Consider the following 12,026-nt stretch of genomic DNA (forward strand, 5'->3'; position numbering starts at 1 on the left):
CATAAAAATAATGGCTAAGGTTGAAAATAAAAATTAAAGCCGATCTAGAAAGAAAACCAGAAAGTGGGCCTAAATCAAACTAAACACACACCAAAGCATCTATTGAGCTTTTTAGTTCCTGCAGAGATGTACATTTCGACAAATTAAGTGAAATATCAGCTCCAGAAAGCCTGACACTGTCTCATATTTAGTTGTTCAAAATTATTCTCCTTTTGGGCATTAACTCAGAGTGAGTTTTCTGGAAAAACAACAACAACAAAAAAATTTGTGTGTTTACCATCCTCCCTCCCTTCCCCCTTCCTTCCTTCTTTCTTCCCTTTCTTCCTTCCTCCCTTCCTTCCTTCCTTCCTTCCTTCCTTTCTCCCACCCTCATTCCCTCTCTCTCTCTCCTTCTTGACTCCCTCCCTCAAAGATATATTATGTCACAGCCCTGGCCAGGTAGTTCAATTGGTAGAGAATTGTCCCAATATGCCAAGGTTGTGGGTTCAATCCCCGGATATGGCACATACAAGAATCAACCAATGAATGCATAAATAAGTGGAACAACAAATTGATGTTTCTCTCTCTCTCTCTCTCTCTCTCTCTCTCTCTCTCTCTCTCTCAAATCAATAAAAAACATTTTTAACTATAAAAGAGAATCATTTTTAAAAAAAGATACATTATGTCTCCCTGAAATAGAAATTGTACTGAGTTCTGTAACATGAATCAAAGTCACACAAACATGGGTTTTTATATCAGAAAATGGAATAGACTCAATGAAAAGTGTGTGTTATAAGTAGAATTTGTGGAAATGACTGGCAAGCTATAAATGCAAGCATTACTACTTTCATCTGGGGTATTTAATAAATTTCTGCTGATAAGGAATTCCTAAGTGATTACTAAACTTTTAATGTCTTTCCTGTCACTTATCACTGGCAGATGCCATTGGGCATTTTGTCTAAAATTTAATTTAATAAAATCAACACTCATCAAGAAATCAATTAAAATAAAAGCTGCCTGAAGGCCGACGTCTTCCCTAGGTGATGAAGACGGCATGTTCTCCTCAGACCAAGTGTATCTCTGTGTTGATTAAGCAATTCCCAGAAGTTGTAGATAATTCAGGACTGCCATTGAACACCAATTAATTCTTCCAAACAAAGTCCTATACCAACTCCAATACATATTGGATTGGAAATGAAAATACTAATGCTTTTAGAGAAAATTTAATGTTTTGGTGTGTCTTTTTTGTGTTTTTTTTTTTTTTTTTTACTATAGAAGTATAATCAATGACTGCTTACAAATGACACCCAGGGGAAAGAGTGAAATACCTGTGTTCTTAGTTGTTGATAATAAACAAAAGATGAAGGGTCTTAGGCAAACACAAGTGTTCTGATATGAGGGTAAATCATCATTGCTAGGTTACAAACCCCTCAGCTAATATTTGCATAGCACCTGTCATTTATAAAACACACATATATATATTCTCATATTTGATATAAAAACAATCCTATAAAGTTGTATTTGGCTGTTACTGTAATTTATACACAGGACATAGATTCAAAAGAGGATCTATGACTTTTTAGAGCTCATGGAACCAAGCAGAGGCAAAGCTGGGCTCAGACTCAGTCCTTCTGAATGCAGGCACTGCTTTCTCCACCCATCTAAGCTGTGTCTGTGCAACATTCCAGAGAATGGAAACATAAAGTAATTCCAGGCCCTGTGCAAGTTCAGCACTCCTAAGAATGAAGACTTTAGTACTCCCAGAATTCTGGGTCCACTAAGCATAAGAATGTCAGTGGACATGCTCTTTGAGTTCAATTCCTCTGCATGGAAATCTAAGTCTATCAATTCATCTAGAACTCATAATACTTAGGGCCTATTTTTTTAAGTGTTCTCCTCCTCTAGACTTGGTTCAAGTGCTAAACTTGTAGCAATGCAGAATCTTAGACCCCACTCCAGGCATATTAAGTTAAAATCTGCTTTTTCACAAGGTCCCCAGCTGATCCACATGCACATTAAAGTCTAAGACACATAGCTCTGGCCTAAATCTCATTGGAATGTATATTCTGGTGAACACGGGGTTCTGCCACCATTGTTAATGTGGGACTGTGGACCAAATGTCTCCTACTAGGTTGCCTCTTGATTCAGCTTCTCACTTGATAGTCACTGTGGTCAGCCAGAACAAATAAAAGCAGCATTGAAGCTAGGTGACTGGATATTTTTTGCAAAAGAATTATGAGGAGAGGGCATTAGAGAATTGGCAGAGTGTTTCAATACATTAGAAGTATCTTTGTTCAGAAATGATGGTTTTCTGATTAATTCTTTTCTTATTACCAAAGAATTGAAATAGTACTACATGTTGGTCCCAGCCCTGTAGCATGGGCTACTCTCTACGCATCAAAAAATATACCCCATGGGTCATCTAGAAGCTTCAACATGTGCTGAAAATTCTGATACTGGAACTTCCTTTAAAAAAAAAACTTCACATCTAATTATTACATTCTTTTTATATGGTGCATATTATTCTGAAATGTTAATTTGCCTACAGAAAACAAGTAAAATTAGGAGCCTGCATCAGGTTTCAAAAATTTCTATAAATAATATATAACTAGAAGTTGACAGCAATTCTAAAGATTTGTTCTCAGAATCATAGAATCATGCAGTTTGGAGAGAAGTAGACATCTCACATTGCAATGAAGCTGTGAACAGCCAGGTATAGCATCAGGTCCAGGTGTAGCTTTAGGAATTGTAAATCTGGTGTTCAATTAAACACCACCCAACTGGGAGGTCCCACGGGAAGGTGTTGCAGTGACCTTCCTATGCTGTGACAAATAGACCCCTATGAATGCCCCACCAGCATCTTAACCTGTTTTCTTAACAATCACTTAAATCCACTCTAACTCTAAAGGTTCATCATGTAAACAACATGACCCAAATCAAACAAAATCCTGCTTAAATTGTAAAATAAAAGGTCTTTTCAATAAAAATTAGGTATAAAAGGAAAATAATCCCAAGAAGAAGCCCTGGTTGATGATAAGCATTTAATAAATGCTTGATTAAAGATTTTGAATGAAGGAAACAATGAATCAATGGAGACAGTGATCATTGCTATTTCCATACCAGGTTTCTATCTGGAGTCCTCTATTCTGATGAAATTTTGAGAGTAATTTTCTTAACTACAATTCCCTTTCACAGCAGTGATGAGGCTCACCAAAGTCAATAACATGGAAAATTTGTTATCTGCCAACCATTCATGCTGGGATGGGTAGCATACACAAAATATATGGTTTTTTTAAATTGCAGCCAGTTTTAGTGCACTGAAGTGGAATCGGTAATGCAGAAAATTCAGAAGTAAATTTATAATTGTCACAAAACATCCTACAGTGCAGCAAAGCATGTGCCCTGCAAGACAGAAGCAAAGCTTTGTAATTGAAGGAAAGATTACAAGTCAGGGCACATAAACACGTCCTTATGTAGTAGGGAGAGGAATGCTGATGAAACTGTAGTCTTTGGGGGTCACATCAACACAGTTATCAAGTCACCAGCCATGATATCACCTTAGAAAACACAAGATCTATACCTATGTACATACTTACACTTCTAAACACCATGTAAATCTTTCAAGAGCTATCACAAAAGTTAGGGTTGGGCCCTAGCCAGTATGGCTCAGAGGGTTGGGTGTCATCCTGGGCATGTGGGGGGTGGGGGGTGGGAATTGGTGGTGCCAGTTTGAGTCCCATTGTGGGCTCCATCCCAGGTAAGGTACGTGCAGAAGGCAGTCCCTCTCCCTTCCTCGCTCTCCAAAAATCAATAAAAAATCTTTTTTTAAAAAGGAATTGGAAAACTGTTAATATCAAGAAACATTTACTGAGAACCTGCTAAGTATAAGGCACTTGGTAATATCACTAATAAAAGTAAGAAATCTGCATTAGCTATAAAAGCAACCATATGCATAAGTACTTAAATCACTTAAGTACTTATGTCCCATTTAAATCACTTTTGAAATTATACTTTGTTGGAGAAAATAATCTCCTCAATACCACTTATGCATTTTTACATGAATCCAGCTGTATCAGTCACAGGATATTCCTTGTTAAGTAGAGAATAATTAGTTCCTTTTCTAAAATGGATGCAGTAATTCAAAAGAATAGTAGCCATCGTCTCTTGGAGGCAAAAATGAATTAGCAAAAGTAAACTCTCTCAGTAAGAACTTCCAACATGTGATATGAAGGATGTGGTGACCTTTGGCAAAGAGTTAGAGTTGAAATGGGAGCCAAAGCTGACCTGAATTTACTAGAAAGAAGAAATCAGAGCACTGGGTGTTCCCACATTCCAGAGCAGAAAAATTATGAAGGCAATAAATATTGATAAAATGTGTAGTTCCGGTGCAAGCACATAAAAGCATAAAAAATTACCAAATTGAGTGAGTTTATGATTCATCCAGGACAGTATTCAGTCTCTAAAAGTGATAGCTTGTAAATGCATGTGGTTGAGCTGAAAAAGAAAGGAAAGGTCTGTCCCTAAGGTTGTGCATTGTCAATTTATTTCAAGTAAGGAAAACGGCCTATGGTAAAATTACTCTCTAGTGCAGGGTTTTGTGTCTCAACAAATATTTTTAGTTTTTTAAAAAACACCTGTAAATCTGTTAGTAAAACCAGGGTACACAAAATATACAAACATTATGTTATAGATTTCATGTCATAGGTATAATGTCAAGGCATGGAAAAGGAAAGAAGGAAAGAGAGAAGGAAAGAGAGGAGGGGAAGGAGAGGCAGATAGGGATTGGGGGAGGGAGAAAGAGTGATTCATAAGTTCTCCAGTGCTTCCCATATTTCTAAATTTAATTCAAAATAAAACCTTCCAAAATAAAGAAATTTAGGCCAACATGAATATTAAGAAAAATGAAATAGTCTCTATTATAGAGTCAGCTTATTATTTTGTCTAAGTTTAATTCTACAGCTAAGAAGTGTGACCCCAGAGGACATAAGCTTGAAATGAAAATAATGCATTTATTAGACGTATAAAGGTGAAGCACATCACTGCAAAAGAAGATGACATTGCTGAAAGGAGTAACTTTGAAGTGATAAGGAGAAATGAACAGGGAGGAGAAGTAAAGAATTGGAAGAAATGGAGCAGGAAGAATACTGTTTCATGTAAATTAAAATTAAATGTAAAAGGATGACAGGAGCTCTGATCTTGTCAGGCTGAGGTATTTGGGTGGCAGACAGTAATATGAGAATTGTAAGTAATTTGCAAACCACAGGTCTGCAAGCATGCACATTTCCCTCTTTATGATTGTTAATCGAGGTGTGTGTGTATGTGTGTGTGTGTGTGTGTTTTCATGGAGAAAAACAAATTCAAAAATATCAGTTTCATAAATCCCTGCCAAAATCACGAACAGTTTGGTTGCTGCCAATGAAAGACAGCCCCAGGCAAACCACAGGTGCAATCAGGCAAGAGATTCATTGTTTTTGATGGTGCCTCCATTTGGTAACAGCCTTCCTGGCCTCTGTCTTTCAGAAATAATGTGACTGCCCCTCTTCTAGGCTGTCTCTCTGATTTAGTTATTGTACCTTGTGCCTTCCCTTGACTAGGGCCCAGGCCCTGGGCCTGCACTTGCCATGCTGCAGTCCTTCCTTAGGTCTCCATTGACAATGATCCGTACCTATCATCTCTCCTCTAATAATAGTTAACACATAGTACATGCTGCGTGCCCGGCATTTGTGCACATATTAATCCAGTTAAAACATTTCATCCCGAAAACGGCCCTATAAGGTTGATACTATTAAGACCTCACTTTACAGATGAAGAACCTGAGCACAGAGACAATAATGACTTGGCCAAGTCACTGAGGGAGACCAAAGTTTTGCCACCCCAAAATGTGCCTTTTGGGGTATTGATTTTAAGGGGTTATTAAGAAACAAAAGACACCGAAGGAACTTTTGACTCTCCCCTTCCTGCCTAAAGGAATTCAGATAGAAAAGCCTGCTTCAGGAAGGGAATCTGATTATAATCACCCTAGCATATTCATCTTAGCACATATGAATTAGCCCATAGGTGATAGGACAGGAAAAATCTTACAAAGCCTATTTCTTCCCTGTTCCTTTGTTTCTGGATGGTCCAGCAAGAATTTGTTTACCACATGTTTGCACTTTCTCTAAGTGTTGTTGGAAAGAATAATAGAAATAATAGAAAAGAGCATAATATTTAGCCAAGACCTACCTGAGGGATGAGGAGTCAGCCACACAAAGGGCGCATGGGGGAGCATTCCAGGAAGAAGGAAGAGCATGGGCAAGGCCCTGAGGTAAGGAAAAAGCTACCCCTTTCTAGGAACTTATAGGGCAGTGTCTGACTAGAGCAAGGAAGATAAGAAGAAAAATGAGACTTGATTAGAAAAGAGTAAATGAGAATGTGCCAACATCACAATCAATGTAGAGAGTTTTCATTTTGTACAAAGTGCAATGGAAAGCCATTAACAAGGTTTTTTTTAAAAAAATAATTTTTTATTTTTAATTACAGTTGTACAACCCAGTGATTATGTTATCATCATAACTAGCTGGTCAATATTGATAACAGAAAGAGAGCAAAGGGGAGACCAGACATTATAAGCATGGTCATCTGGGCAGCTTCACCAGGAAGCTGCAGTTTCACACTCCCCATGGAACCACCAGTCCATTTCCTGCAAATTACTGGGGGAAGGAATCCAACAAAGGGGGAGATAGGGGTATGCACAGGAAGTTGGGATGACGTAGGGAGGGTGCTTGCCTATCAGTCTAACCTGGGAAAAAGATAATTGGCTCAGAGGGGTAGAGGTACTGCAAGCATGCAAAATCCTGAAGGGTTAACTAGAAAAACTCCCAGGTATAATCTCCAGACAAAGAATTTCTCTCTCTTGCTTAGTCCCTGCTTCCTTGCACTCTCTTGCTCCACAGCCAGCACTCGCCCATATGCTAGCCCACCATGTGGCCTTAAGCAGCCTCATGGCCCATGGCCATACAGACCCCACACACAATGGACTACAGCTGGGAACACAAGCTAAGTTAGCCAGATGCTGGAGTGGACTGTGCTTTAATATGGAGTGGAGACTCAAAGCAGTGACTTTAATTCTTGCCCTTCTGAAGATAAGATTGGACTTCTTCCAGGGCCAAATGGAAGAAGATGGGGCTTTGGAAAGAAACCCTCTTAATTTTACATCATCAATAAAGCTTTCCACAATACCTCATCTTCCCAAAGGAGCCTCAGGAAATTCCTTTTCCAGCAGCACCCCCAAGAACTCCACTTACACTGATAACAGAGGGCACCCCACAGATAACAATTAGCTATTGTATACCTTATTAACTAATCACTCTTATAAATCTAGTAGCTGTTTGGCATCATAGTTATTATAATACTATCTATATTCTCTATGTTATACTTTACATTCTCATGATTATTCTGTAACTACCAATTTGTACTTGTTAAGCCCTTCACCCTTTTCACCCATCCACCTAACTTCCCTCCCATCTGGCAACTGTCATAGTGTTCTCTGCACTTATGAGTCTGTTTCTGTTCTGCTTGTTTGAAGCTACAGGAGGATATGTTCACATTTTTTGTTTTTAAAAATTCTGTCTGCTTTGTGGAAAACGGATTAGAGAAACAAAGGTAAATAAGGAAAGATAAAGAAGTCTGTTGTAATAGAACCATCTAGAAGTGGTGGTGGTTATATGGTCATACTGGAGATGAACAATAGTCATACTCAGGATATATTTTAGAAGCTGAGCTGACAAGATTTGTATTAGAGTGAATGCAGAGAATGGATGAAAGGCAGGACTTACTTACGGATAACTCCCATTGTGTATGGGGTGCCAATTTCTGAAATAGGAGACTGGAAGAGAAACAGTTGAAATCGAGAGTTCAGTTTTAAATGTGTTATACGTACTTGGTCTTAAGTCTCCAACTTAGTGTATAATCAACAAATAACTTGACTACCTCCGGAGTGGGAGATAACAATAGAACCCTCAGAAGTATTTGGGAATCTGGGAGAAAGGGAGATATATTCTCTTCCTAGGTGGGGTTTTGAAGAGGGACTGAGTGCTAGAACTCCAAGCACTATGCAGTGTCCCAGGTATTGCTAAACTAGAACAACATTGGTTTCTGTAGCAAAGAGCCTGAGACAGTCAAAGGGAAGGCAGACAGCCAGGAATGGCATGGAAGAGAAGCCCCATGTCCCTAGACCCCAGAGTGATACAGAACAGTTGAAGGGGAGACTTGAAGTATCTACGGTTGTGACAAGGCTCCCGGCTGCAGCAGAGAACTTTGCAGCCAGCCACCAGATGATAACACTGAAACCGGTGATGGCAGTGGTGAGCAACAGCCAAAGGCCAAAGACAGGACGAGTGACACCCCAGTTTGTGGATGCCTGGATGAGAGAAAGGGCAGCTTGGACCTAATGCCTCATTCTGACTCCAGAACATTGATACTTCTTTGAGGAGAAAGCAGGAAAAGAGGAGGAAAAGTTGGAATTAACTCAGTGAATATATAAAACCATAAAGAAAGCATGAAGGTGACTGAGTTTATCGGGAAAATATTATAATTACATGTTTTGCCTTTGGGCAGAATGTGGACTGTTGAGTTTTGAAAAGTCGCTATTTCTTTAAACACCTAAGTAAACTTATTTGGAAAATGTCACTGACAACAGTAAAAACGCGACAGCCTTTATCTTTCAGTTGCCTCCACAATCTCTTGGGAGTTTCTGGGAGGTGTTTCACATGGATTCATGAATGACTACCATCGCTGATGAGTTTATTCAAGGGCTACCCTGGTTGCATTAATAGGGTTGGATCCTCTATGAAGGGATCTCAGAGTAGGGTTGCTTGAATCTCAATATCCTACACTGACTTGAGTCCAATAGCTTTTCACTTAGTATTCTTCAAATCTCCTCTTTGCTAAACACATCCACAACCACCCCAGGACTCTGACATGTGTTTAATAGGAGTTACATAAAAAACAGGTCATGGGTGTTGAAGATTCTTGGGGAGGCACAGAGCGCTGGGGCTGAGGATGGTTTCACCCAGGTCACTCACGATAGTCAGAGGTCGAAGAAAGGGCAGGCTGAGGAGCTGTCCAAGTGGGGAGGGCAGATGTGGGCTGCATGTACTCAGAGAAGGCCCCACTCAAAGGGGCCTGTCTTCCCACCCCTCTCAAGGCACAGGTTCCTGGATGGGAAAGAAGAAACAAGGAAAATTCCAGTCCCAGCTACCTGATACACACCATTAAAAGACAACTGGTTGGTCCTGGACAGGTGACTCATTTAGTTAGAGCATCCTCCGTATACCCAAGCGTTTGGGGTTTGATTCCCCATCAGGGCACATAACCTAGGTTGCAGGTCCAATCTCCAGTCAGGGCATGTACTAAAGGCAACCAATAAATGTGTCTTTCTTCTTCATTCTTATTCTCTCTCTCTCTCTCTCTCTCTCTCTCTCTCTCTCTCTCTCTCTCTCCCTCTCTCTAAAAACAATCAATAAAAAATATATCCTTCAGTGAGGAATTAAAAAAAGAAAGAACTGCTTGAAAATATTTATTCCTATTGTAGAACATTTGAAACTTCAGATACGCTTTAACTTGAAATCCAGGAATGTAGAAATCAAAACTTGTAAAGAACCCGAAAGGATATTAGTGCTCTGACAAAAGCCTTTATTCTCGGGTTTCAGGTGGAGGGCACCCTTGCCCTCATTAGGTTGGATGACCTCTTCTTAGAGGCTTTTGAAATTACACATGTGGAGCGTCTATGGGACACCACCCCTCAAGGGCAACAGGAAGAATTGCTGGCAAAGAGGAAGAAACTAAATTCACCACAAAGAATGTGACACATATGCAGGGATAGTTTCAGCCAATGTGAAAGTTCACATCCCTGGGTCTTTCCAAAGCATCAAGATGGCAAGAACTCCCCTTTGCAACTTCCTCCTGGGGATCCTCCATCAAAGATTATGGCAATATTTGGGCTGTGGCTGGTAGAGCAGCAGATCGATTCTGATTGCAAATCAGAGACTTTTTCTCTTATCTTTGGACTCTAGAGAAAAAGAGTTTACCCTCTGCAAGTGGTTGCAAAACACACACATACAAAAATAAATAAATAAATAAATAACGTGAAGAATTTCCAGTCACTTTAAGCCTCAGTCCCTTCTTTAGTTCTCAGCCAGAAGCATAAACAGAAGAGTTTGATAGTAATCATTGTACAGCTTTGAGGATAATTTAAGTATCAAAATTTAGTACCATTATTATACTTAAACATGAATTATAATTTATTTTTATTTTAAATTACATGTAGCATATTAGCATAGTTTCTAATTCTCTCATTTGCAGAGGAAATTCTTATTTTTCTGTATGAATTTTTAAGTCCTTTACTAATAAACTTATAAACGTTTCTTCTGTATGAGTTGTAATGAAAGAATTATCTCAGAAATAATTCTTTTTTAAATATTTTTATTGATTTCAGAGTGGAAGGAAGAGGGATAGAGAGATAGAAACATCAATGATGAGAGAGAATCATTGATCGGCTGCCTCCTGCATGCCCCCTACTGGGGATCAAGCCCGCAACCCAAGCATGTGCCCTTGGCCAGAATCGACCCTGAGACCCTTCAGTCTGCAGGCAGACGCTCCATCCACTGAGCCAAACCGGCTAGGGCAGAAATAATTCTTTCAGAAATAATTAACTCTCTGAATCATGACCCTAATATTGGGTGCTATGTGACTATTTTAGAATCAGGTCATAAGCAGCAGTTTGGCTACACTGTGTGAGCCAAAAAGACTAATCTTTGTACCTGTTTGGCCACTTATAAAATTAAACTTAAAGACCTATATCACAAGGTTGACATGAGGAAAAAAAGAAACAGATCATAGGTTCCTCCACTCAAACAATGTCTTCATTAATAGGTCAAAATTAAATTCCCTTGAGAATAAATGTTCTCCCAAAGAAGACGCTTGGTCCCCCTGGAGAGACATTTCTGGCAAACTTGCTGATTTACCATTTATACTCTCTATTTAAGTCTCACTTTGGCACAAGCTAGGACACCATCTACACAAATAAGTGACATATGTCTTTGAAATTCTAGGCCAGGTGAGAAGCAGATCAGCACCTGGCTAGGCCATTTGGAAAAGAATTTTGCTGTAGCTAGGTTTTTATAATAACACTCATATCACAGAGTTTGAATGGAAGTCACCAAAACCATTATGAAGGCTACCTTGGCCAGCAGTGGCATGCTTGTGTAACCAGGTCTGTTGACTCTTGAATAACCAGATGAGAGCTATACTTATTTTCTCCTCTTCCCTCTCTGTTTTAGTCTGTTCAGATTGCTATAATGAACTACCATAGACCTGGCTGAGTGGCCCCGTAGGTTGGAGTGTCATCTGGTACACCAAAAAGGTGGTGGGTTCAATTTCCTGTCAGGGTACATAGGTTGTGGGTTTATCCCGGTGGGGGCACATACAGAAGGCAACTCATCATGTTTCTCTCTCTCTCTCTTTCTCTCTCTCTCTCTCTCTCTCTCTCTCTCCCCGCCCTTTCCCTCTCTCTGTAAAATCAATAAACATGTCCTCAGATGAGAATAAATAAACAAATAAACAAATAAATAAACTACCATAGATAGCTTATAAACAACAGACATTTATTTCTCCCAGTTGCCAGCATAGTCGCGTTCTGGTGATGAGACAGCTGACTCCTCATTTTACCTGTACATGGTGAAATACTGGTAGAGAGAGAAAGCTGGTGCTCTCGTGGCTTTTGAAAGGGCACTATCTCCATGTATTAGGGTTTTCCCCTTTGACCTCATCTAGTCCTAATTATCACCCAACTGCTCCACCTCCTAATACCATCAAATAACAAGGGAATGGAGTTCAACATCTGAATTTGAGGGAAGGCAAACATTCAGTCCATAACATCTTTTTCTCCTCCTTCTTTGCCACTTACTCTTTAAGGTAGAATTTATGTGGTAGCTTAAGAATCACTTTCTGTTTCATTCACTAAAATAAATAAATAAATAAATAAATAAATAAATAAATAAATAAATAAA

General features: G+C 39.3%; 1 pseudogene across 1 annotated transcript; it reads left to right on the forward strand.

Moving 5' to 3' along the window:
• Nucleotides 1-6,235: 6,235 nt before the first annotated feature.
• LOC308241234 (RNA-binding protein PNO1-like) lies at nt 6,236-9,991 on the forward strand (annotated as a pseudogene). Its single transcript has 4 exons — nt 6,236-6,283; nt 7,544-7,620; nt 8,969-9,248; nt 9,529-9,991. The product of its transcript is annotated as an RNA-binding protein PNO1-like (transcript).
• The last annotated feature ends 2,035 nt before the right edge of the window (nt 9,992-12,026 follow it).

Source organism: Plecotus auritus (assembly GCF_963455305.1).
Source record: "Plecotus auritus genome assembly, chromosome: 2".
NCBI classification, from domain to species: Eukaryota; Metazoa; Chordata; class Mammalia; order Chiroptera; family Vespertilionidae; genus Plecotus; species Plecotus auritus.